The sequence below is a fragment of the Lissotriton helveticus genome, chromosome 2_1 (genome assembly GCF_964261635.1).
Source record: "Lissotriton helveticus chromosome 2_1, aLisHel1.1, whole genome shotgun sequence".
NCBI classification, from domain to species: Eukaryota; Metazoa; Chordata; class Amphibia; order Caudata; family Salamandridae; genus Lissotriton; species Lissotriton helveticus.
Genome location: NC_136059.1, coordinates 936,558,116 through 936,584,203, shown reverse-complemented (window position 1 = coordinate 936,584,203; position 26,088 = coordinate 936,558,116). Strand labels below are relative to the sequence as shown.

General features: G+C 45.7%; 1 protein-coding gene across 7 annotated transcripts in view; it reads right to left on the bottom strand.

Annotated features, from left to right (window-relative positions):
• The window catches only part of CDC14B (cell division cycle 14B), a 640,126-nt gene that overhangs the window by 557,273 nt on the left and 56,765 nt on the right, over positions 1-26,088 (bottom strand). Inside the window, exon 1 of one of the 7 annotated variants that reach the window (XM_078675680.1) lies at positions 375-460. The exons of the other annotated variants lie outside the window; for them this stretch is intronic. The gene's annotated coding sequence lies outside the window, so the exon portion shown is untranslated. Of the gene's footprint in view, positions 1-374; positions 461-26,088 lie in introns of those variants that run through there. 7 annotated transcript variants of the gene reach the window in all.

The following is a 26,088-nucleotide window of genomic DNA, read 5'->3' as shown; positions in this document are numbered from 1 at the left end:
TTTAGGTGGAATAAAGCTAAAGCAATTTTTCAAGGTTGGAAAAATAGTGAGTCTCTTGCCAGAACGGGGCACAGTTGCTCACATAACAACCTCGTTCCTTTCCCACCTTATGTTCTCCTATACTTTGTAGTTACAGTGAAATATTTACTTGCCACTGGCAAGATGAAAATATGGAAGATATTAAAGAATCAAACAGAGGAAACCGAAGCCTGTGATATCTGCTCTGTACAGCATAAAACGCAAGCTGGTGTCAGCATTTTATCAAAGCGCCCACCACCCTGCTCTAGAGGCAAAGTCAAAGATCACATGAATATGTGACAACACACAAACACACACACCCTTCCCGTGTTGGAAAACCAGTTCACGACACAAACCTAGTCAGCCGCGGATTCCTTGTAAATGTCAAAGATCGCCCATGAAGGTGTGTCAGCCGGACCTGCTAAAGATGTCCCCGCCTTTCACTGAGTCACCGCCGTCAAACCATAGAAAGCCGTGAGGACCTATGCACACGTGTGCCTGCTATAAAATGTCTGGACTTTCGTCATCTACGCAGAACTCTCGTGCCTGAAGCATCCTGAAACCACTAATCATCAACCTAAGCCTGGCCGCACCATGCGTCCTAAGATCAGCACGAAACCCTCTCGCGTGACACGTGGTAGCGTGACAACAAAACAGAACTGTTATCGCGCTGTGGAGAATATTTCGTTGATTGCTGTAACATTAATGCACAATCATCTCTACAAACAAGGCAAGATGATAAAAAATAAGAAACGGTACAAAACCAGACACGGAAAACAGAGAGAGCATTCGACGGCACTTTGCACACCCACTCACCACAGCTCAGCCCCCTAGACGGTGCGAGAGCTGTCACTTTAAGAGATTTGTTTTCTAACACTGGGCTTAAAGACCCCCCACTGCTACCCAATGGTTGACTTCATTATGACTCATTTGCTTGTTTCTTATTGGTCAGCTGCCTAAGGCATTCTTCCTGTTCACGTTTGTCCCTTGCATGGATGTGTGGAAGGGCGAGATTTTGATCGATACCTTATCACTATTGATCTAAACCCCGATCTGGTCGACTGAACCTTTGTTGCCTGTCATTGAGGGAAGAAAGTGCATCTCTTACCAAGTTAGTTCACCCAATAAAGGACCCCGCTCCAAAAGATCACAAACAACTTCTAGCTTTCAAAGGTTTATTGTAAGGTTAGGATAAGCTGCAAATACAGGCATCTCAGAATGAGATTCACGAGATACACAGGTCCAACTACATACATGTGCTCTCTGAAAGCCCTCAGACGAGCAACGGAAATTACCAGCACAAGTTCTAAGAATAATAAAGCTATCAGCATTGACGCATATTGAGATCTCTCCTTCATTTAAGTTGGAGGGAAAACACACAGGTTAGGCTGTCCCTACCCTGCTCTAGATGGTATCCCTACTTAACCAAGTCTCAACCTAACAAAAGGTGTCAGCAGTGAATGACCCCCAAGGGAAGTCACTCACTCTTAGTCTCTTGGTGAAAACCTATAGTTCTCCAGTCATGACCCCTCTCTGCCTACCCATCCGCTCTCTAAAGGGTCCTCAGGCATCTGCTCCAACTCCACCCAGGGGTGCTGTCCCTAATACAAAACAGTCAACAACATTTGAGACGCCCCTCGTGAGACGCCCCTCACGTGGTGTAGCTTCTGGCTTTTTCCATGCTGCTTTGTATTGGGCCTCATACGTTGGAGTTGACCTTGCTTCTCAGACTCTTCTCCGGCCCGCTGATACCCCTTAAAACATTCCGGAACCCTCCTCCATGTCTGGGCCGTCTTCTGAACAGACCTCTATTCATATTATTTATAATTGGATCCCCCCTTTTCTCTTGCAGACAGACATCTGCAGCCAAGATCCCAACTCTCATAGACTTCCAAAAAGTTTCGCAACATTTCTCGGCCCAGACCAGTACGTGTAAATCAATGTTAAAACATTACAGGCCTACAGCATTTCTCATAATAATTATAGCATTCAACTTCTTCATTAATTAAAGCATGTTAATACTCTTATTCTATTATTCAGTAAACACATCTATACATCATGGCCCATTAATGCAATGACCAAAACATTAGTGCAATCTATGTCGTGAAAAGAAACACCTTCCCCTTCCCTTCTAGCTCTGGCCCTGAGGCCTACCACATTCTGCGTTTAACCACATGCCATCTTACATTTTAACAGCTACACGACATGGATTCAGAAATAATCACATCTAATAAAATCATATAGTGTCACACATTTCTGTATTAGTTCCACTTCTACTTAAATCTCTACATTAGCTATACATTCAGAATATAATTGCAGATACTACTAGCACTCATGGCATTTCTCCTCATGATTTGTGCTTACTACGGGTAAGTGTGATGCACTCATACATTTAGGTCAGTTTGCGCTCTCTCAGTTCCCCCCTTTGATGACCTCTCGGGGTCATCACTAACATTTAAACTGCAGTTATTGCTAGCATAACTTGTCTCTGCGTTTCCAGAGCCCTCAGACTCCTGTACTGATTATCTTGTATGGCAGCCAATCTCTGCAGCTGCTCTCTTTGGGCCCTTTCTGACCTTTTTGCTCTGTACCATTTGAATACCCTCACCAATCCCCACAATATGATCCCACAGATCAATATTATGATGATAGGTTTTAGTATATACCACACAAAGCTTTTGCCTAGGGTGGAGATCCACCCTCCAACTGCACTCATTCCGTGGCCCACCTTTTCCCAGACATTTTCTCTACTCAAGTCTTCGATCTCCTTGTGAATATCAGTTATGTTCCTAATAACTTTTTCAAGGGGCTTTGAATTGTCTGGAATGTAAGTACAACATTCCTGGACCTTCAAAGCCTTACAGACTCCGCCCTCTTTTGCTAGTAGGACGTCTAACGCAAGACGGTTCTGAAGAACCATAGCCCTTATCGATTGCATCTCTCCTTCTACCAGCATTAAGGACTGAGCAGTGCTGGCAGACAACCTGTCGACGACTGTTGCCAGTCGTCTAATTTTAACATCATTAAGGATTAGTCCCAGAAGAGGGAACACAGCTCCAAAGACATCTCCAACCATTTCTGCATCTCCTATATCTCTTCTTCCCCTCGATGATGTCTTGCCCTCGATGATCTCTAAGTCTTGTGCATGATATATTTTGGGGAAGACAATTGCTAGGTAACATGATCCATACCAGTTGTCAGGTAGTCTCACGTAGGCATTTCTTCCACATACAAAATACACATTTGGAATCACTTGCATTCCCTTCAGGAAATCTTTAGTATAGTACTCTATATTGAAAGCATGTTCACAGCTGACTTCTCCCACGTATACATTTTCGTAATACGTTTTGGCTCGGTGAAGACATAGCTTTCCTCTCTGCGTCTTATCTAAAGCTATTGGACCACTACTACCCTTTCTCTTGTGTGCCTTCTCTTCCTCGGTCCAATCTGTTTTCCATTGTCCTGATTTTTTCAAAATCTTTTGTCTCCTGTAACGATCATCCACCTGCCCTATGAACTTCTTCTCGACTTCTGACACTTTGCATGTCAGGTTATTTCTACGGGCATGTGAAGTATCTAAGGTAATCCAAGGAATGAAGAACTTGGCCAATCTGTCTTCACTCTTCCAGTAGTCCCATTTGTTCATCTGCTTATAATTTGGGACTTCTGGCAACACTGAATCATAGTTGGAGAAATAGTATTCAAAACTATCTCTCCCATAAAATATACTAAGCAATAAGCTACATGTAATGCCATATGTCAGCGGGAGGTGATGATATCTAATGCCTTCATCTACAGACGCCGGCAACTGCATGCAGACGTAACAGTCCTTAACCTCCATGGCATCCACGTATTCATATAAGAGTTTAGCATAAGCATTTGACCTAAAGTCTCCTTGGGACTCATCTACGTGTAACCTGCGGGCTTCTGCAGCTAATAACGCTTTCTCTTGAGTGTTTTCCCTTTTCTCACCAGCAACAGTGGGTGTAAGCGTTTCTACAGATTTCACATCAGTTACCTTCGCCTCTTCCTCATGTCCCTTTACATAAGAAATTGTTACCACTAAAGCTATTAATATTATCACTCCTACTATTAGTGTACCTATTATACATTTAGCTCTGCGGTTCTGGGTGCCGGCTTCCATTTCGTCAGACAATATGGCTCTCTCTTATTTTGGCACAAAGTTCTTTTCTTCTCGTTCCTTTACAGTCTCTTTTTACTCTTTTTGTCTTTAGAATCCACACAACTGGAAGCTGACAACCTTCTTCGCAAAGGTCCTTTAACAGTTCAATACAGACAACCCTAGCCCTTCTCCATCAACTCAAGGGAAGGTCCCTAATATTCTCTGCTTCCTGGGCGCTAGGTAATCTTCTTTTTCTGCTCGCTTTATTTACAAAGTCCTTTAAGCATCTACTATCAGGTTTGTGCCTGCAGCTTCGATAGCAAAGTTCAGTATTTCCAAACGAAGATTGTGCTCTTCATGGGCTGTTATCGTTGTACCAAAGTCGGGGAATTGCAATTCTGAGAGAAACATGTGTTTTAACTTGCTGAGGCGGGGAGGTCTGGGGAGCATGAATGTTAGTGACCCTTCTTGTTCGACTCCGGGTACCAACAGTCGTATTTCCACGGTGACGATGGGCTCAGAACTGGACACCACCACCGCTCGAATCCTCCCTGTCTCCTGTTTCAAAGACATTTGTCGCCAGATATGTCCACTCAGGGGTGGAGTATCTTCTGCTAGGCACACGCACTCTTCTTGACCTTCTTCGGTCCGGTGCTTCAGCGCCCTGAGCACCTTCTTCCGGGTCTGAGTCTTCTGATATCGGAGGAAGGGTTATCTCTGGAGTTGACCTCAGGCTAGAGCTCCTTCTTTGCGGCCAATTAGCTTCTCCACGTGCCCTTCTACTCCTTCTCCTTCTTGTCTGTTCTCGCTCTCTGTCAGACCTGTCAGTGTCTGACTCGTACTCCCAGCTACCTTCTCCTTCTGTAGCGTCGTCTGTTTCGCTGTTGTACTGACCGTCCTCAGCTTGGTCAGACTCGTTCCCTGCTTCCGCTGGCACCTCTACAGCTTGGCTAGCCCCCTCTATGGCTTCTCGGTCCTCTGCTGGACGTCTATCCGAGAGAGGAGCTGTTTCTTCCAGAGGTGCTGGAACCCTTTGCGTATGTGACGCGTGGATCCAATTGGGCAGGCCTCCCACCTTCACAGCCGTGTTCGCGATCAGGATGACCTGGAAGGGCCCACGCCAACGAACATCCAGGCAGCTTCTTCTCACATGTTTTTTCACCAGGACCCAGTCCCCAGGGTACAGGTCATGGCACGGGCCCTGGCACGATGGAACCTCGGCAGCCTGCACCTGAAGGGACACAGAATGAATGGCGTCAGACAGCCCCTTACAATAGTCCAGGATCATATCATCTGTGATATTTAACAGTGCAGTAGTTGGGACAGATGGCAGCCTCATTGCTCTCCCCATTAACACCTCATGTGGTGACAACCCCGTTCTTCTGTCTGGGGTACTACGAAGGCTCATGAGGACCAATGGCAGGGCGTCAGGCCAACTCAGGGTCGTTGAGGAACACACTTTTGCAATTCTGGCTTTGATCGTGCCATTGATCTGCTCCACAATTCCTGAGGCTTCTGGTCGGTAACTGCAATGCAATTTCTGATCTATGTTCAGAGCCGCACAAATCATCTTCACAAGCTCGCTGTTGAAATGCGTTCCCCTATCTGATTCCAAAGAGGCCGGCACCCCGAAGCGCGGAATGAGTTCCCTAAGCAGTAACTTGGCCACTGTGAGGGTGTCGCACCTACGTGTAGGGTATGCCTCAACCCATCTGGAGAATACACAAACAACCACCAGGACATAGCGGAGGCGGTTGCACCTCGGCATTTCAATGAAATCTATCTGCATTCGATTGAATGGACCTCCAGACCTTCCTATGTGGCTTAGTGCAACTGGTGTTCTTTTCCCTACGTTCAGCTGCTGACAGGTCACACAACGCTGGCACACTGCTTCTGCTGCTATTCTAAACTTAGGATTGTACCAGGTCTGTCTAAACACTCTCAGCATAGCGTCTCTCCCTAGGTGTACGGGACCATGTATGTGTCTGGCCATTGGGCTCACCATCTCATTGGGCAACACTGCTCTGCCATCTGCTGAGACCCAAAAATGGGACTCACCCACTACACATCCTGCCTTTTCCCATGTTTCTTTTTCAAAATCAGGAGCATTTTCTTGCATGTTTGTCAGTTCGTCCCAAGTATCAACAGTTTCCAATATCATGGCTAATTCAGTCCTTACATTTATTCCACCCACTTCCACCTCTGTGAAAGAGTACCCTTGTTCCGCGCAATACCGCGCGACTTCGTCGGCATATCTATTGCCTTTCGAGACGAAGTCCACATTTCTGGTATGTGCGGTGCACTTTACAACTGCGATACCTGCTGGACATTGCAACGCCTCTAACAACAGGCGCACAAACTCTCCATTGCGAATGGGAGAGCCTGAAGAGGTCATGAACCCTCTTTGAGACCATAACTGCCCGTAATCATGAACCACCCCATAACCATATTGGCTGTCGGTGTATATGGTGACTCGAATTTGATTGCTTGCCAAGCAAGCACGTGTCAAGGCAATAATCTCGGCTACCTGAGCGGAGTGTACTCCTTCCAGGCACCCAGCTTCCACAACTCCAGTAATTGTACAAACAGCGTAAGCTGCTCTCAACTGCCCAACTTCGTCTCTTACACATGAGCCATCGACAAAGAAAATTTCATCTGGGTCGGTCAGTGGCTCATCTACGATGTCGGGTCTGGGTTTGGTGCATAGTTCAGTCACATCGAGGCAGTCATGGTCTGTACATTCATCATCATCCTCGATATCATTTGGGAGTGGCATCAAGGTGGCAGGGTTCAAAACAGAGCATCTCCTGAGGGTCACATTCTCTGCAGCAAGAATAACTTGCTCATAGCGCGTGAGCCTGCTGTTGGTCAGATGCTGTGTTTTGGTCCTGGTCATCAACAGTTCAACAGAATGGGGCACGCACACCTCTAACGGATGCCCCATGACGATATTTTCACATCTCTCAATGCTGACACCCGTTGCAGCAACGGATTTGAGACATCCGGGCAACGCTGCGGCTACTGGGTCTAAAGTAGCCGAGAAATAAGCAACTGGTCTACGGGCATTCCCATGGATTTGGACTAACACAGACAACGCGCAACCTTCTCTCTCACAACAGTAAAGCAAAAATGGTTTATTGTAATCAGGCATTCCCAATGCCGGAGCACGACACAGGTCCTCTCGCAGCTGTAGGAATGCCATCAAACAGTCTTTGTCCCATGGTACCGGATCGCTCACCTCCTTATGCGTCAGTTTTTGCAAGGGCTTTGCTTTCAGTGAAAAGTTCGCGATCCACTGTCGGCAATAACCCACCATCCCTAGGAACATCCTGACCTCTCTCTGTGTCTTAGGCGCATTCATTTTCATGATCGCCTCTATCCTGTCTGGTGACACCTTTCGTTTGCCTTTCTCTATTCGGTGTCCCAAGTACTGCACCTCTGTCAGGCAGTACTGCAACTTTCCCGGGGACACCTTGTGCCCATTGGCAGCTAGGTGATTTAACAAAGCAATGGAGTCCTCCCTGCAAGCTTCTTCTGTTTCTGACGCCACGAGGAGGTCGTCTATGTACTGGACCAGAACTGACTTCTGGGGCAGCACTAGACTTTCAAGATTTTTCTTCAAAAGCTGGTTGAAGATCGATGGGCTTTCTGTATACCCCTGAGGAATACGACACCATGTTAGGACGCGACCTTCCAGCTTAAATGCGAAAAGAAAATGGCTTTCTTCGTCCAGAGGGATCGAAAAGAAAGCCTGACAAAGATCAATCACAGTGAACCACTCAGCTTGGAATGGAATCTGAAACAGTATCACTGATGGATTCGGTACCACTGGACAACACGAAACGACTATGTTATTAATCTTTCGGAGGTCCTGCACTATCCGGAATTTCCCATTTGGTTTCTGCAGACCCATAATCGGGGAGTTGCATGGACTACCCACGATTTCTTTCAGTATTCCCTGTTTAATCATGGACTCGATCACGGGTTTTATGCCTGCAATCGTTTCTGGAGTCAATTTATATTGGGGTGTTCTTGGGAACTCAGCATGCGGTTTCACTACAATTTTCACTGGGTCCACCCCTTTGACCAATCCAATCTCTTCCCCAGTGAAGTCCCATACTTCTGGTGCCACTGTCTCTCTCAAGTCCCAGGGGAGCTCATCTACTGTCAAAGTAGGGTACAGCTCCACGCATATTCTTGAGTTTGCAACTTTGAAGTCTGCGTCATCATCATTGGTCAATACCTCCACTCCCTGAGGTGTACAGTATATTGTACAATTCAATTTACACAACAGGTCTCTGCCTAGCAGACACACAGGACTTGAATCGCAAACCACAAACTGGTGCTCATCGCTGTACTTCCCTATTTTCACCTGTACCGGTTCTGTCAATTGGCTGGTTATTCTCCTGTTTGCGACCCCCACCACTTGTATGGTCTCTCCAGACATGGGCAGGTCTGGAACTGCAGCTGATCTGATCGTGGATCTAGTGGCTCCTGTGTCCACCAGAAATGTCGTGGGGCACCCTGCTACTTCTGCTTCGACATAGGGTCCCCTCTGGTCCACCTCCAAGGCTGCCCCGAGGGTGCAGTCTTCTCTTTCCACTCTCTGTCCGGTTAATGGGTCCACATAATAGCACTCTTCTCCTTCTACAAACAGGGGCATCTGTCTATAGGTCTTACCCATAGTCCCTACTCGGGGAGGTTGCGGGAACTGGGCTCGGGGAGGAGCCCCCCCCCCTTTGAGCACCTTTCCCTGGTATGGCGTCACCCCTCTTGTAGGCGCGCTCTGGACCTCTTCCTCCTCTATCTCTTGTTCTCCTATCTCTACATTGTAGGGACACTCGCGTTTCCAATGTCCCACCTCGTTACACTGGTGGCACCTAGTCGTTTTCTTCAAGGCAGCTACGTCTATTCTGGGTCTAAAGGTGGAACTCTCCTCATTGCCCTTGTTCTGACTGTACTGCTTCTTTCCTCCTGTACCTGTTCCTTGCTGCTGTTGCTGCTGTCCCCCCTTCCCTGCTGCCTGCATCTGTACCACCATCAATTTTTCCTTTAGTTTCTTAGCCTTGGAGTCTATCTCATCACAGCAGTACCTGGCATATCTCAGTATTTCGTCTAGGGGTTTATTTTGCCAACAAATCAAGTGTTGCTGAATCATTAAACTAATATCCGGTCTCAGTCCCAGGACGAACTTGGACACAAATTGCCCTATGTCTTTTGGATCCATTACATCCAGGCCGCTATACTGTTTAAACGCCTTCAGCAATCTCTCATAATATTCGTGGACTGTCTCTTTGGGTTCCTGTCTGGTTCGGTCTATTCTGACCCAATCTATGTCTTGCATTGGCACTTTCTCTTTCAGCCAAGTCATCACTCTCTCGAATTTTGCCATCACAATCTCGGACGGCCCATTAGTCTTAGCATCTCTCTCCGGCTCCGTTGTGGGCCACTCAGCGCTAACCTTGCATGCTGTCCACAGATCTCCTGGTACTACAATGTCAAACAGCGTGTTCAGATCTATCCATAGGACCTTTGAGATTTTTACAAATCTCTCAACTTGCTTGTACCACTCCACTGGGTTTTCCCGCAATTTGGGGAAGGAGGTGGTAAAAGCAGCTAAATCTCCCCTACTCCAAGGGACATGCACATAGTTCCCATTTGCGACTTCACGCAAAGGGTATGCTTCTATTCCCTGCAGCCTTCCTGGTGTCGTACCAAGCGTGCTTCTCCTGACGGTCCCTTTCTTGGACCACCTCTCTTCCCACTTATCTAGTGCCCTCCATGTCCTTATTCCAGTGATCAGTTCCCTTATGTGCGTTTTCAGCCCGATCGTTCTCCTCTCATCTAGGTCTCGATCTGTGTAATGTAGCCTGTGGTTACCCTGTAATGCTTTGGTTCTTGACAGGTCCACCATATATTTGCCTGCTAGTTCGACTAACTTCTCATGGATTGCTCTCGCCTTTCGAGTGATGTCCTTTGCCATATACAGTATTTCATCCTGCTCATACATTTCCATTCTCTCTAAAGGCAGGGTACCATCTACCATGTCATCCAGGTCTGACCTTAAACTGGCGACATCGAGTCTCTTGGCTTTTATCTCAGCTCGCAATATGTCTTTCGAAGGGGGCTCACTGGTCTCCCTACCATCCCAACTCCGAGCTCTACGTTTGGGCTCGGGAGAGTTAATGAGTGCTCTCCCTTGCTCCCATCTCTCCAGGTCCCATGCTCGGCCATCCGATCTTGGAAGGTGATGGAACACGGGCCTGTTACCCCCACTCTTGCTCTGCCCACTCTCTCCTTCTTCTCTCCTTTCACCGTACGCCTCTCTGTTATTTTCCCTCTGGTCGCTACTCTCCCTTTGCCTAGTATCGCTCAGTATCCGATACGATCCTTCCTGGTTCCCCATATTCCCTGGGCTGCGCTCGTGTCCGTCATCACAGGGACTATGGTGCGACCTCTCACAACTCCCATTCAGTTCTCTGGTGCCGGGCACACAGTGGGTACACTTAAAGCTGTTTCTGTACTCTTGCGTTCTCCTCTCCCCTTCACTGAGTGTTGGGCGCGCCACCCCTCCACTCCCGGGGCCCCCGTTTTCCAGGTCCGTTCTATCTCCACTCCGGGCCCAATGGGTGACTCCCCTACTATCTCTCTCTCTCCAGTCCCACTCCGGGCTGCTCTCCCCAGCCCCGCAGTGAGTCCGAGCTCTGCTGTCCTGACTTTCCCTTTCAGCTTCCGCAGCTATGATGCTCTTGTGAGCCTCCACTGCCTCATCCCACTTCTTCATGTACTCATTTAGCTCTTGAAAGGATTTTCGTCCAGATCCCCTCATATCCACTGGCCATCTAGGGCCCCCAGGATCCCCTCCTGGATCCCCTGCTGTGTGCACCGGGGTGCTCCACTCTCTTGGTATCGGCATCTGACTTGGGAAATTGATCGTATCGTTCCTCCTTGCCGTCTCTGCTCTTTCTCCGTCCTTCCGTACCCGTTCTTCCCCTCTTGCTCTCTCTGGGTCATATATCGATATTATAGGACCTATGGTAACAGGTACCTGTAGTGCATCTGGTAATGCGTAGGATGTGGCGCACTCCGTTTCCGGCGCTCTTTGTACCACAAACCTCCCGACTACCTGTTGCACCTGACTAGGCTGGGACAGCTCTTTCTTTGCCTCAGGATCCCACTCTGAACTGGGAAGCGGTCCATGCTCTCCTGCCTTGCCCCCCTTTTCTCTTTCACTATGCTCGACCTCTCCCCCTGCTCTATTATACGGGGGTGGCCTGTCTGTCAATAATCTGTTTATCAGGCTGTCCTCTGTTTCGCTCTCATCATCTTCTTCTAGGGGGCTTTTATTTCCGGGCACCTCTAACACTGGGTACAGTTTATTGACTTCCATGTTATGCACTCTCCATCTTTTAGCATCCGCATCCCATCTGGCATCCTGCACTGCCCTTACCGATCGTTTCACCCTTTCTTGTCGTCTGTTCATATTCTTTTCATGCGCTGCCCTAATCCATGCATCAAGGGCTTCAAACTGGGTCGGTCTAGGCAAGGGTCTCATTGAGGTCATGACTGATTTTAATCGATGTAACACCTCTAATCTGAACGTCCCGTACTTCGGGAACGTCAGTTCCTCATTTCCTTCCGTAATCTTACTCCACTCTGTTATCCAAAGGATCGTATGCAGCCCAACATTCACTGCCATGTAACGAGCCGGCGTACCCTCCGGCGGGGCTTCTTCCCCTTCATCCGATCCCCGCTTCTCTTTTTTAAACGCCGCTCTCAGCCATTTAAAACACTTCATAATTATACGCACAATATCCAGCCTCGCTACTCTGTTTACTTCCTGATGACAATCCACCAATCCTAACGCGGCTTTGCTAACTTGGCCTATCGCAGCGCGGTCTTTCTCCGGTCGGCCAATCCCAGCTCGACACTTTCTGACGTCTTTGCTAGCTGGCCTATCACAGCGCGGTCTTTCTCCGGTCGGCCAATCACAGCGCGACACTTCCTGACGTCACTTTTCTCCGCTTCGCAGCAGCACCCCTCCTTTCTCAACTCGTCTCCCGGTCATGCATGCGTCCCATTCATACACCGAAAAATGACTACTTCCGACCAAGCGGTCACTTCCCTCGACTGTACGTCCACAGTCTATATGTAATTGTCAACACAACTGACGAAATGTCTATCGTCTCTCTGATAGGTTGCTTACACACACAGTAACCTCCGACCAGCGTCCGTTACTCACGCACTCACTCTTACGTTCCCCCTATCTCGGTCTTTCGGGTGATCAATGGTACCTCATGACCCCCTTCACACTAGTTGACAATTACTCTGGGTGTCCGATACACCCGAACCACTTAAGCTCTCCTTGAACTTAAGATTTCCACCGGTTGCGCGCGCTCACAACCTGTTCCACAGTCACTCTACAGACATTCAACTCCGCCAGACATTACAACATAGATACAATACAAAAACACCGCAATCTAACACGCATGACCCTTTATACTCACTCTCGACCGATACTGCTGCTTTTTCTGTCTCACGTCATCCGGATCTTCTTCGGCGGGCGGTTCTTCCGATCATCGATCTCTAAGGGCCTTGGGGTAAGCTAACCTGGCCTAGGTCACCGTCCTCAAGAAGGCAACCATCCTCTATAGCTACCAACTGGAAGGGCGAGATTTTGATCGATACCTTATCACTATTGATCTAAACCCCGATCTGGTCGACTGAACCTTTGTTGCCTGTCATTGAGGGAAGAAAGTGCATCTCTTACCAAGTTAGTTCACCCAATAAAGGACCCCGCTCCAAAAGATCACAAACAACTTCTAGCTTTCAAAGGTTTATTGTAAGGTTAGGATAAGCTGCAAATACAGGCATCTCAGAATGAGATTCACGAGATACACAGGTCCAACTACATACATGTGCTCTCTGAAAGCCCTCAGACGAGCAACGGAAATTACCAGCACAAGTTCTAAGAATAATAAAGCTATCAGCATTGACGCATATTGAGATCTCTCCTTCATTTAAGTTGGAGGGAAAACACACAGGTTAGGCTGTCCCTACCCTGCTCTAGATGGTATCCCTACTTAACCAAGTCTCAACCTAACAAAAGGTGTCAGCAGTGAATGACCCCCAAGGGAAGTCACTCACTCTTAGTCTCTTGGTGAAAACCTATAGTTCTCCAGTCATGACCCCTCTCTGCCTACCCATCCGCTCTCTAAAGGGTCCTCAGGCATCTGCTCCAACTCCACCCAGGGGTGCTGTCCCTAATACAAAACAGTCAACAACATTTGAGACGCCCCTCGTGAGACGCCCCTCACGTGGTGTAGCTTCTGGCTTTTTCCATGCTGCTTTGTATTGGGCCTCATACGTTGGAGTTGACCTTGCTTCTCAGACTCTTCTCCGGCCCGCTGATACCCCTTAAAACATTCCGGAACCCTCCTCCATGTCTGGGCCGTCTTCTGAACAGACCTCTATTCATATTATTTATAATTGGATCCCCCCTTTTCTCTTGCAGACAGACATCTGCAGCCAAGATCCCAACTCTCATAGACTTCCAAAAAGTTTCGCAACATTTCTCGGCCCAGACCAGTACGTGTAAATCAATGTTAAAACATTACAGGCCTACAGCATTTCTCATAATAATTATAGCATTCAACTTCTTCATTAATTAAAGCATGTTAATACTCTTATTCTATTATTCAGTAAACACATCTATACATCATGGCCCATTAATGCAATGACCAAAACATTAGTGCAATCTATGTCGTGAAAAGAAACACCTTCCCCTTCCCTTCTAGCTCTGGCCCTGAGGCCTACCACATTCTGCGTTTAACCACATGCCATCTTACATTTTAACAGCTACACGACATGGATTCAGAAATAATCACATCTAATAAAATCATATAGTGTCACACATTTCTGTATTAGTTCCACTTCTACTTAAATCTCTACATTAGCTATACATTCAGAATATAATTGCAGATACTACTAGCACTCATGGCATTTCTCCTCATGATTTGTGCTTACTACGGGTAAGTGTGATGCACTCATACATTTAGGTCAGTTTGCGCTCTCTCATGTGTTACTTGTGTCCTTCCAATACTCATTTTTGTAGACGCTACGTTTTTCTTTGCATTTTAAGCAGTCTATTAATGTGTGTCTTTTTCAGCTGATTCCCTCTTGTACTTCTCCACACACGTGTTCCTACCCTCTCCGTTTGCTTGCCCCCTGCCACCATTCCCTTCTTCATTTTCAGTGTTGGCCCCCTCTCTCTGTGTGTGTTGTCTGTGTTTGCTTGCCCCCACCTTCCCTCCCTTGTCCGTGTTGGCTTGCCTCACACTCCCTTCCTTCATTGTCAGTATTTGCTTGCAACCACCCTCTCTTCAACCTTCCCTATTCCCTCATCTATCCATGTTAGCTTGCCTACACCCTCCTTCCCTCCCTCCATTTGTTGCCAATGGTTTCCCCCCACATTCTCTCCCTTCGTTTGTTGTCTGTGTTGGCTTGCCTTCACCTTCCATCCTTCCGTTGTCCATGTTGCCCTGACTCCTCCCTTCTTTTAAAAAAGGCGCTCCTACATGGTCACCGCTGATCGCATCATATTGCAAGTTTCATCCCCCGTGCTACCGCCCCCACCCTCGGTGTTACCTCCCCCTTCCACCAACAATATAAAAAAGTGCTATGACGAGGCACCACTGGCCATGCCGCAGCCCTTTTTGTGAACTCTCAAACATGCTTTACAGCAGCTCTGCTCCTGATCAACATAGCTAAAAAACTTTCACAAAGCAATACCTCACCAAGGGGAGACCTATTGGCTTTTGCCAGTGCTTGTTTGAGAAGGTACCACACCAGCCGTATGATAATAAGCAACACAACAACTAATAGCAATGGACCGGGTTGTACATGTGTGACCCTGTGCAGATTGGAATGATATCTGCAGGTGTCTCTGCACAAAATAGCACCTTCTACTAGGAAAGAACAAACAAAAAATGCTTTACACTGAACAGAGGGCACACATCCAACATAGCTCAGTTACTCTATATAGGGCCCCATTATGAGATCAGGTATAATTGCGAAAACGCCATTAACCGGAATTATAAGACCTGCAGATCTGTTTAATGCATCTGAAGATTTCGACAGCTAAAAACACAGTGAAAAGAAATTAACATAACTAGGAGAATTGAATCCAAAATGAAGACAGCCCTGATAATCCCTAACTTTTTAAGGGATTCAACCTGGAATTAATGCTCATTCGGCACGCAAACAGTTAACAGGACATCCTGTATCGTTAAGTCTGGGGAACGGGAAGGTTTAGGCAGGAGGCTGAATTAACACTCCCACATCTGGGGCACAAAAAGGCCCACAGTTGCATATCAGTGAGGTTACAACACTACTAATCATAACCACTCCATATTACAGAATACAATAAACAGAACAAAATTGACAGACATCACCATATTCGTTACAAAACAATGTACCACTTCACAACAAAGGAAAATAATCATAATCGAACACCCCATTGTTAGTCTGGCCAAAAGAATACTATGGCCCTAACAAGACACCATTTCCCACTATCCTAAAAACATACCTCAAGCCAACCGGGTAATGACTGCTGAATACACACACACACACATATCGAAACATCTATAACTGCCATAACTAAGCGTGACAAAATGTCTCCATGAAAGCAGCATATTACTCCCCCATTACTACCGATCCAACCAGAAATCAGACTTCAGTCTGTGAGTAAATACTCTGGGGCTGACATTTTATAAAATGTACTCTTCAAAGTGTCTGAATACTTCAGAAATCTACTTGCTTTATATAAGAATCCACCCATTCCATTTGATGCATTCAGGGAGGTGACAAATTATAATAATATTGTTATTTTATTTGAGATATTACCTCAGATTATGCCACAATTCTTGTTATGAAAAGGTTCTGGTTCTAGCAAGGCTCTGATTAGACCACCATTTTGCATTATACCCAGGGCACAAGTCGTAAAAAAAGAAGTGGGGGACGAAGTCACCGGAAGTGACGTCACAACAGGAAGTGACATCACGAGAGGTGCCGAGCTCCTCGTTCCAGAGAGGCCAAAGAGTGAAGTCCAGCTGTTTGGCAGGGGGGGGGGGACGGCATCCCCCCAGTAAAATAAGTGGGGGGATGCCGTCCACCCGCATGGTACCCCGATTCGAGCCCGGATTATACCAGATGACAAACATGCCACAGCATGAGTTCAGTTTATAAACAAACTTTTGAATATGCACTGTTCAGGACAGCTTTCGGATCACAGTGGGCTCTGAATATGTCAGCACTTTCATTATGCTTAGGTCCCAATTAGAGCAAAGTTCTTATACATCATTGTTCTAATTGTAGTATTGCTCTCTTACCTAAGTGTTCGAGGAAGCACCTATTAATTACTTTGGCAAATGTACTTCTTATATTTATAGTCCAAAGCCTAGGTGGCCAAAGAGGATTAAGACAGTCTGAACTTCTTCACTTGATCACATTGTGTAATTCTGGGGCAAATCACTCCAAGTCACTATGCATAAATCCCCATTTGCCATTCGTATGAGCAACACCAAATGCGAGATCAATGACTGAGACAATGTGGGACACAAAATGTGCGGTTCCATAATAGTACTGTAGACAAGTCATAATTGCTGAGATTTTGGCACATCATGAAGTTTAATGGTTTACTTTTTTCAATTAAAAAAAAATTCAAAACTGCTAGGTAAGTGAATGGTTTACAATTTACAACAAGAGAAATGCTGCAAACTGTGGTCAGAGTCAAAATATTATAGGCCTGTTTCCCAAAACTATTTGCTCGAGTAAGGTTGACATACACCTGCAAATGTTGGTTTTACACTAATAAAAATATTTATTCACATGAAGATTTTTGTATGAAGAAATAGACTCACAGGGTCTGGAAGCAGGTGGGAAGTGGGGCTCTAATTCTGAACTGCACAGCAAGTTTATGCACACCCGTACAATTACATGTTTAGGGGCATTCAACAACTTCTCTCCAACACACACCCATCCTTCAAGAGGGTGGTTATTTACTATTGACAAAGAAAGGAGTAAAACATTCTCCAGAGTGGTAGGGGATCACCACCTCCCCAAAAATATGGTGGTGGTGTGAGGAAAGGAACTCCACCATGGCCAATCCCAAGCCCAGCTGCAAAAGGAAGAGGGTTATTCGTAAGGGTAGCTACCCCACGACATAAAAAAAAATCATCCTAGCTACAGAAATGTCAACCAAAAGACATCACAGCCTTGATGAGAGAGGAATCTCCTTCACGGAGAGCTATAACAACTTGTGGTGAAAGCCAGAGATACCTGGAAGCCACAAAGCCGATCCACCTGCTTTTGACCAAGACAATCACCATCAGAACATAGAATGTGAGGATCGTATATGAGTGTTACTGAGCGTGCAGTGTGAGGCTTAGGTTCAAACTGGAATGGCATGGTGAGCAAAAAAAAGTTACTACCTCCTACATCCATCAGTTGACCAACTGATGGATGTAGGAGGTAGTAACTCGCCTCCCTTAAACACTCCCAAGCCTTATTTTAACCGCTGACGGGGGCCCAGTTATTAAAATGTAATTTACCCTCGGGTACTGGGACCCTCGCCAAGCCGTTTTAACTCACACTTCATTTTACACCTCACACTGCACTCTCAGTAAAATACCAGCTCCGCTGTAATCAGGCGTCGCAGCACACCCAGAACACATTAGGTGTCACTGGGGTGGGCCCGATGATGAAGCATGCCACCAACCAGGTTGGTGGGTGAGGGCTTCATGAACTCACCAACAAGGTGCCCATGACAAATCTAATCAGAGTCCTAACAATATTGGTCATATTTAAGCTAGTCTCTTTTGATAACACATATAAACTACGGGGACTCGGACTAGCTTTCTAGTCCTCTCTCTTTCTCTTGATACGCGCAGGATCGTATACGAGACAGGCAAGACAGCTCAAGTGGCAAGGGAGATGATAAAATACAACCTTGCCTTGCTTGGCATCAGCAAGATCATATAGAGACACAGTCCGGACAGAAAAGACTGGCTCCAGGAGGAATTCTGCTGTATTGTGGACACAAGGAGGAGAACGCCGCACATACTCCGGGAGTAGCACGGATGCTAATGCCAGCATCCAAGAGAACTCTGATTGGATGGGAAGCCCAGTGTCCCAGAATCATCACAGCGACCTTCTGCACAAAGAAAAAGAGGATCAACCTGAAGGTTATCTAGTGCTATGCACCTACAAATGACAGCAAAGAAGAGGAAAAATAACTATTTTACAACAGACTCCCATCCATACTAGAGAAATACCTGAGAGAGACATCACAATACAGATGGAGGACATTGATGCCAAGACTGGAAGCAACAACACTGGGTACAAGGAAGTCATGGGCAACCATGGTCTTGGCAACATAAACAAGAATGGTGAAAGGCTCGCATGTCTCTGTGCCCTGAACAGTCTGGTGATAGGTGGTAGGTATTCCAATGAAAACACAAGGCAGCATGGGTGTCACCATACCATTCAACAGATAACAGATCAACCATGTTTGCATTGCCAAGAAGTTCCAGAGGTCCCTGCAGGATGTGTAAGTGATGAGAGCAGTGAACGTGGCATCAGACCATAACCATGTCATGGTCAGGCTAAAGATAAAGCTGAAGAAAGCATGGATGAAATCAACAAACCGATGCCAGGGATAGAACACCACCCGCAGAAAATGCACAGAAATGGAGTGAATACTCAGTCTCCCTAACTGACAAGTTTCAGGTCTTGCAAGAACTAGAGGATGACAGAGACCCAGTACAAAGTCGACGGGAGAATATCAAAGAAACAGTGACATCAACCTGCCAGGAGGCACTAGATCACAAGCAACACTAGCATAAAGAATGGATCTACACAGAGACTCTCCATAAAATCCAAGAGAGAAAGGAAAAGAAAGTTGCAGTCAACACCAGCTAAATAAGAGCAGAAAAAACAAAGCTCATGGAGAATACACAAAAACCAGCAACATGGAGGCAAAGAGAAGCTTAATAGCAGACAAGAGAAGATTCATCAATGGTCTTGCCACAGAAGCCCGGGAAGCAGCAAGCCATGGAAACCTAAATGAACTCTACCACATAACAAGGAAACTCTCTGGCAGCAAGCCAGAAAGACATGTTAAAGAGAAAGCTGGGAAGACAATCATGGGTAACAAAGGCCAATAAAGAAGATGGATAAAGCACTTTGAAGAACTGCTAAATCAGCCTATGCCTCAATCTCAACTAGATATACAGCCAGTTGTAAAGGACTTGTCAATCGACTGCAGCAGACCAACCAAGGAAGAAATACATGAAGCCATCAAACATCTGAGAAATGGGAAGGCAGCATGACTTTACAACAAATGTGCTGTCAGATTGGAATAAGGGATATCTCATCAAGATCCCCAAGAAATGTGGCCTGAGTAACTGTTCAAACTACAGAAGGATAACTCTTCTATCAATCCCAGGCAAAGTGTTCAACAGAGTCATCCTGAACTGAATGAACAAGATGATACTCAGTTGCAAGATCAGCAAGCTGGCTTTCGCAAAGATAGATCCTGCACAGGTCAGATTGCAACACTGTGCATAATCATTAAGCAGTCGAAGGAATGGACCTCCCCCTCTAAGTCAAATTCATCAACTATGAGAAGGCATTCAACAGTACAGACAGAGATCCTTTGGAAGCTCCTCCGCCAATACTGCGTGCCAGATAAACTCCTAAGCATCATAAGGAACTCCTCACAGGGAATGCACTGCAAGATAGTCCATGGAGGACAACTCACGGAAGCCTTCCAAGTGATGACCGGAGTCGGACAGGGTTGTTTGCTCTTGCCTTTTCTCTTCCTGCTAGCCATAGGACCATGAAGACATCCACAGCAAGGAGAAGAAAAGGGATTCAGTGGACACATCAGATGCAGCTCGATGACCTGGAAGTATCAGATGCCCTGGTCTTACTCTCCCATACCCATCTGCAAATGCAAGAGAAGATTGACATGGTGACACCCACATCAGCACAACTTGGCCTCAACATTCACAGGGGAAAACCCAAGATCTTAAAGTCTTACGCAGCCAGCACAACTGCAGTCACTCTTGCAAGCAATGCACTGGAAGAGGTTGAGGCCTTCACCTACTTGGGAAGTGCCATAGGCAGTGTCATGGGAAAACCTTCAGTCAATTAAAGATGATCTGCTGCTCCAAAGACGTAATGCTGCAAACCAAGATCAGGCTTTTTTTTTAACACCAACGTAAAATCAGTCCTATGTGGAGCGGAAACTTGGAGGGCAACAGTGACCACCATCAACAAAATCCAGATCTTCAATGGCTGCCTGAAGAAAATCTGCCAAATCCGCTGGCAAAACACCATCAGCAAAAAACAACCTATGGCAGCAGGCTTCCCAACTCTTCCCAACCCTGCTTCATGAAGAAATTATGAAAAGACGCTGTGGACGGATAGGCCACACCCTACGCACGCCCGCATCAAACATCATCAGGCAAGACCTGACGTGGAACCCTCAAGGGAAAAGGAAAAGAGGAAGGCCAAGAAACACCTGGAGCCGTGGCCTCGAGGCAGACTGAAAGGAGATGGGTTACACCTGGAGTCAAATTGAAAGAAAAGCCCAGGACAGAGGTGGCTGGAGAGTCCTGGTTTATGGCTTTTTATCCCAGGATGGGTATTTGACATAAATAAGTAAATAAATAAGTAGGTGGGTGAATGAGTTTTTCCAGTGAGAGAAGTATTTTCCCACAGAATAAAAAAGAAAATAATTTAAGAATGTCAATTAACATTTACTCTACAGGTTTTCACATGAGCAGATTTGCAATGGTATATTTGCTTCTGCTAATGGTATTTTTGCTTATGTCAATATAGAATTCACAGTGCCTGGCCCCACTTCTCCCTGACATAAAGGTTTTGTGATTGATCGTTCAATCACACATAATCTCCGCACCTTGTTTGCGGTCATGCACGGTGTGGACCCGAGTGTAGCAGAGAGTGGCGTAGGTGAGATTGACTTCGAATTAGTGGATGAGGAGTGATAGAAGAAAGAAAGACTTGTATTTATTAGAATATATTTTTGTATCGTTTTATAAGTGCCCACGATATACGTATATAAGATGTTTGATAGTCTATTTGAATAAGTATTAGATATAAATCCGATAAAGAAATGTGGCAACCTATTGTCAAATGCAGAAGCTCCATTCATTGTTCGAGATTAGATCTCTTGTGTATAACGAGATATTTCCGCTACATGATATCACAGGCAGGTGTTTTCCCTTTTTAGGGTCATTTAGGTTTCTCTTTCTCCCTGGTAACTGGCCTATATTTTTCTCGGGGACCCTCTTTTGTTCTACCAGTGAGATATCTGGGCCTGCGGCTGAGCGAAGACATGGGCAAACTCACTTTAGTGGTAGCGGAGAGAGAAGCAACACGCTCTAGAGAGGAGACGCCGGGAATGTGAGGCACCCTTGCTCCTCTACCCTGCGGAGAAACCGTCCCGCAACGACGACGCCGTGGCGCTACAAAAGAAATCACCAGATTTCCCCAGTAACTAAAGACTGCGGACACACAGCCTCAACACATCGGCTTGTGAGAAACCCCGCCTCCTGTTACTCAACTGTACTCAAGGAATGCAGTACTGATTTTCCCTCACTTGGGTGTGACATGATGATCCCCAACACCTACTGCGAGCCCTGATGAAGACCTGCTTAAACTTCCCATCCTGTCAAGATTTCCATCCAGGTCGAAACGCGTAGGCTCAACTTCAGTGCCAGGAGAGACATTTGCCATATGATCTTACCAAATATTTGGGACATATAGTGAGAGACGTATCTCACAATTAGGCATCTAACACCTTTGAATACATGACTGTCCCTGGCGAGATACAGGATAACTAACTTTTCCCTTTGAGGGACAAATTGATAATATTCCCCTGGGACACTAACATAATCTCCCTTAGATTTATAGTAGGACCTTGAAAAACCAGTTGTAAATAATATTCTGTTGTCACATGAACTCACTTTTCTCTTTCTTTTTTGTGGATCGTTTGAATTTATTAATTTTTTCATTGTAATTTTGTCACTGTGTTTTCCTCACGTTGATTTACTTAAACAAGTTATTTGTTGTAAATAGTAAATGTACTTCATGTCATAAGGAGATATTCCAAGCTGAGCTGTTCACACCCAATGTGTACCCTTTTGAACTCTAAAATAATGTGCTAATATAATAGCGTTCATTGTCAATAAATAGGACCTGAACAAAAAATAACCTGTGCGATCCATGGTGTCAGAGGCTTTGTATACTTAACAATATGGGCAAACTATGGCAGGCCAACTATGATAGGGCAATATCCTGGCTGGATGAGAGAATTCCGACCTGGAATCGCCCATCTCTCTTGTTAACTGGACGACTGGCAATCTCAAAGATGGTTGTGCTACCTAAATTCTTGTATCTTTTTAAATCTCCCCTTGCCGCTCACTGAGCAGTTTTTTAAACATCTGAGGTCATCATGATCTCATTGGCCTGGGCAGGCAAACAGCCCAGAATAGTGTGGGAAATCCTCACGCTGCCCTTGAGCCAGGACAGCCTCAACGCACCCATGACATTATATGCACTGTGCGCCCAGGCCCAGTATCTACATTTTTGGTTATATCCAGTCAAATTCCAGCTGCAATTTGCAGTGGAGGCGGACCTGACTTACCCGGTCCCGCCATCCACTGCGCTCTACAAAACTTACAGACCCACACGTACTGCAGCAGACACAGTGGAGTGTGTAATGTGGGTCTGTGATGGACTGGGACGACATGCATGTCTTGACTGCATATATGCTCCGTCTATAGCTACAGAGCTCAGCCCTTTGGTGCCATCGCTGTTGGACAATGGAATGCGAACCCGGGCTCATAATAAACACCTATTTACATTCACTGATCTATACCCAGACGGACAGTTCATACCATCACTTGCGCCAACTGACATCCCAATGCCCACAATGATGGATATGCTTCTCTATACCCAACTCCAAACCACGTGCCGCTCACGTCACCCTACTTTGCCTGCACCCCCTCCAACCCTACACACTGTTGAACAAATGCTCACAAACACTTCACACAGCAAGCTCATCACTAGACTCTATACGGTAATGCAGGACAAAGCAGCTGTATGTACCCCCGTAGAGCATGCCCAATGATTAGACACAGAACCCCCATAACCGCTGAACAATTATCATACTGCAGTGCACAAACCGCAGCTTCATCACCTAACTATAGATTGCACCTTATACACTAAGTTTCTCCATAGACTATATCACACTCCCCTACAACTGCAGTGCCTGGGGCTGAGAGAGGAGGCAAGATGTGTTAGATGTTTGGCACCTCAGACCTCGTTTCTACATTTGGCCCGGGAATGTCCAAAAATCTAAGACTACTGGCGTGAGGTACATTCTATACTTCAGCAACTCACTGGGCATCAGATCCCTTTAACTCCATTGGTTAGTCGCCTTGGCTATGACAAAGATCTGCCACTGACCCTGTGTCGCCTAACTGCATTGCTTTTGATACTAGCTAAGTGCCAACTAACTAAACACTGGGGAAGAAGAGCGGTCCCTCAAGCCATATTATGATGCTTTTGATATTAGCTAATGCAAAAAGAACAGTTGACGGACAGAATGCAGAACAATGTCACACATTCACCCCAGTACAGAGATATGGGCCTAAATCCATTGTTTTTTTTGCTCACCATGCCATTCCAGTTTGAACAAAGCCATATGCAAATCAGTCTTGACCCTGTGCCTCATGGGAACAGTCCAGCCCGAACTGCCAAGCCAGGTCCTCCCTGGACTGGAAACAAGCATCCTGACATCTTCTGCAGCATCTATGGGGTTGTTTCGCTTGCGGCACATCGCTATTGACCTTTTAAACTCTGGTTATTCATTGTCAGCCCGAGGACCTTTGGGATGACCCGTTTATATATTCCCTCACAGTTTTCCTGGTCCCCTGACGTACTGTGGAAATAGTCCCTATTCAGCTATATTTTATGCTTGACTGCCAAAGTAATTTTTTCTGGATTCTTCATTATTATATTTTTTCTTGCCTGGACCCATATTCCTTGGTCTGCTGTATTTGCAAATGTGTCTCCATTTTTAGGCCTTTTTTGGACTCTCATTCAATCATAGCTCAGCCCTCGGTGCCGACTTATTGTAGTTATATTTTGTACTCTCTATTTTCACCTCTTATTGGTTCTTGAGACAGTTCATTTAGCCCTGCCTTCACACTATACATTGTGTATTTCTATGGTTGATGGCTGCCTCCTGGCCACTAAAATATGTAAATCGATGAAGTCTGCGCCCTGATGAAGGAAGCTTGAAACAGTGGTATTTCGGAAACGTGCGTTGGCGCTTCTCACCTTTGTTGCCATATCTGTGATGTGAGTATTATTCATGTCTTCTATTGTTTTTCATTGGGTTATGTTGTTTCTTAGTTTTATATTGATGCACTAATGTATTTTGTTTATGCCTATTCGTTAGTCAGCTGGTTTTTTGTATAGTGACGTTCGATTGGCTTTCTCCTTTGGGCTTGTTTTTTGTCTTGTGATTATTGGTTTATTGTACACATGATTGTTAATATTTATTATGTGTTCACTTTTATATATTTAAAATATTTATGCAAAAAAAACTTTTTCTACCAAAACAGCAATGATGATAAATAAATAACTGTGATTCAAACTGCTCTGTGGGTGACATTTTTAGGTCTCGCGCCTAGCGTTGCACTGCGTAGCAGTGCTTCGCGCAGCGCGAGGCATTTTGTAATCGAAAAACGGGGTTTCAGCAGCCACTTTGGAAGATTGTGCGTGTTCTTTTTTGTTTAGTGTAACGTCATTGGTCTTGGCGTTCTTCCGATAACAAAAGACTTCGCACTATTGGCTTGTGTCGCGCGCATTGCTCCTCCCATGGCGCATGAAGCCCGTAACAGACACCAATAGGCCGAGTGAGAAGCAACAGAGCGATGGGCATGTTAATAGAAATGTCACGCCTTGTTGTTGTGCGAGGGCGTGCGTGTTACCAATTACGGGCATTTTTTTTCCTGTGTGGCGTGCTTTAAGCAAGAGAGAAGAGCAACAGAGCGACGGGCATGGTAAATGACATGCCTTGCTGTTGCGCATGCGTTTTTTTTTGTTGAATGCGTGCTTGAAGCCATTGCAAACTAATGCGATGTCCCCTTCGAAATGGTCTGTCTGCCTGTAAAGAGAAGTACAAACGTAGGAGCAGTTAGAATGCGCGCGTTTTCCAATTACTTAGTTTTAGCGGTGCAGGAGTACTTCAGAGTTTTTTAAAACACCATTTGTTTGAAACTTAGGCTTTTGTTATGTTTTCAGTCCTTCTCACAGGCACTCTGTCTATCATTGTTAGAATTAGTCCCCCTCTAAAGAAAGGCTATCAACCCCTCGCAATGTACCTCTACTTGCCTGTCTGCAAAGTGAAGTACAAAGGTAGGAGCATTGATATACATGCAGGTACAATGCGCGCGTTCACTAATGACGTAACTGCAGCCTTGCAGGAGTATTTAATAGATTTGTAAAACATAATTTACTTGTACATTTGCCTTTAGTTATGTTTTCAGTTCTTCTCACAGGCTATGGTCGTTAGAATTAGCCCCCACCCCCTTCCGAAAAAAATTGCCTTCTCCCTTTAAATTCGGGTATAGTTGCCTTCCTGTAGAGACAATTACAAAGGTATAAGTAGTAATGTATACCTGGAGGCTGAATGCGCGCGTTTACCAATTTTGGTGTTTTTTTCTTTCCAATTGCTATTAATTTCATTTCTGAACATTTGAAAGGTAAATAAAGTCGTGCTTTAAGCATTAGCAATGGAATGGTATTTAGAGATTGTCTTTTTTTGGCATTATTTTGTAAGTAATGTA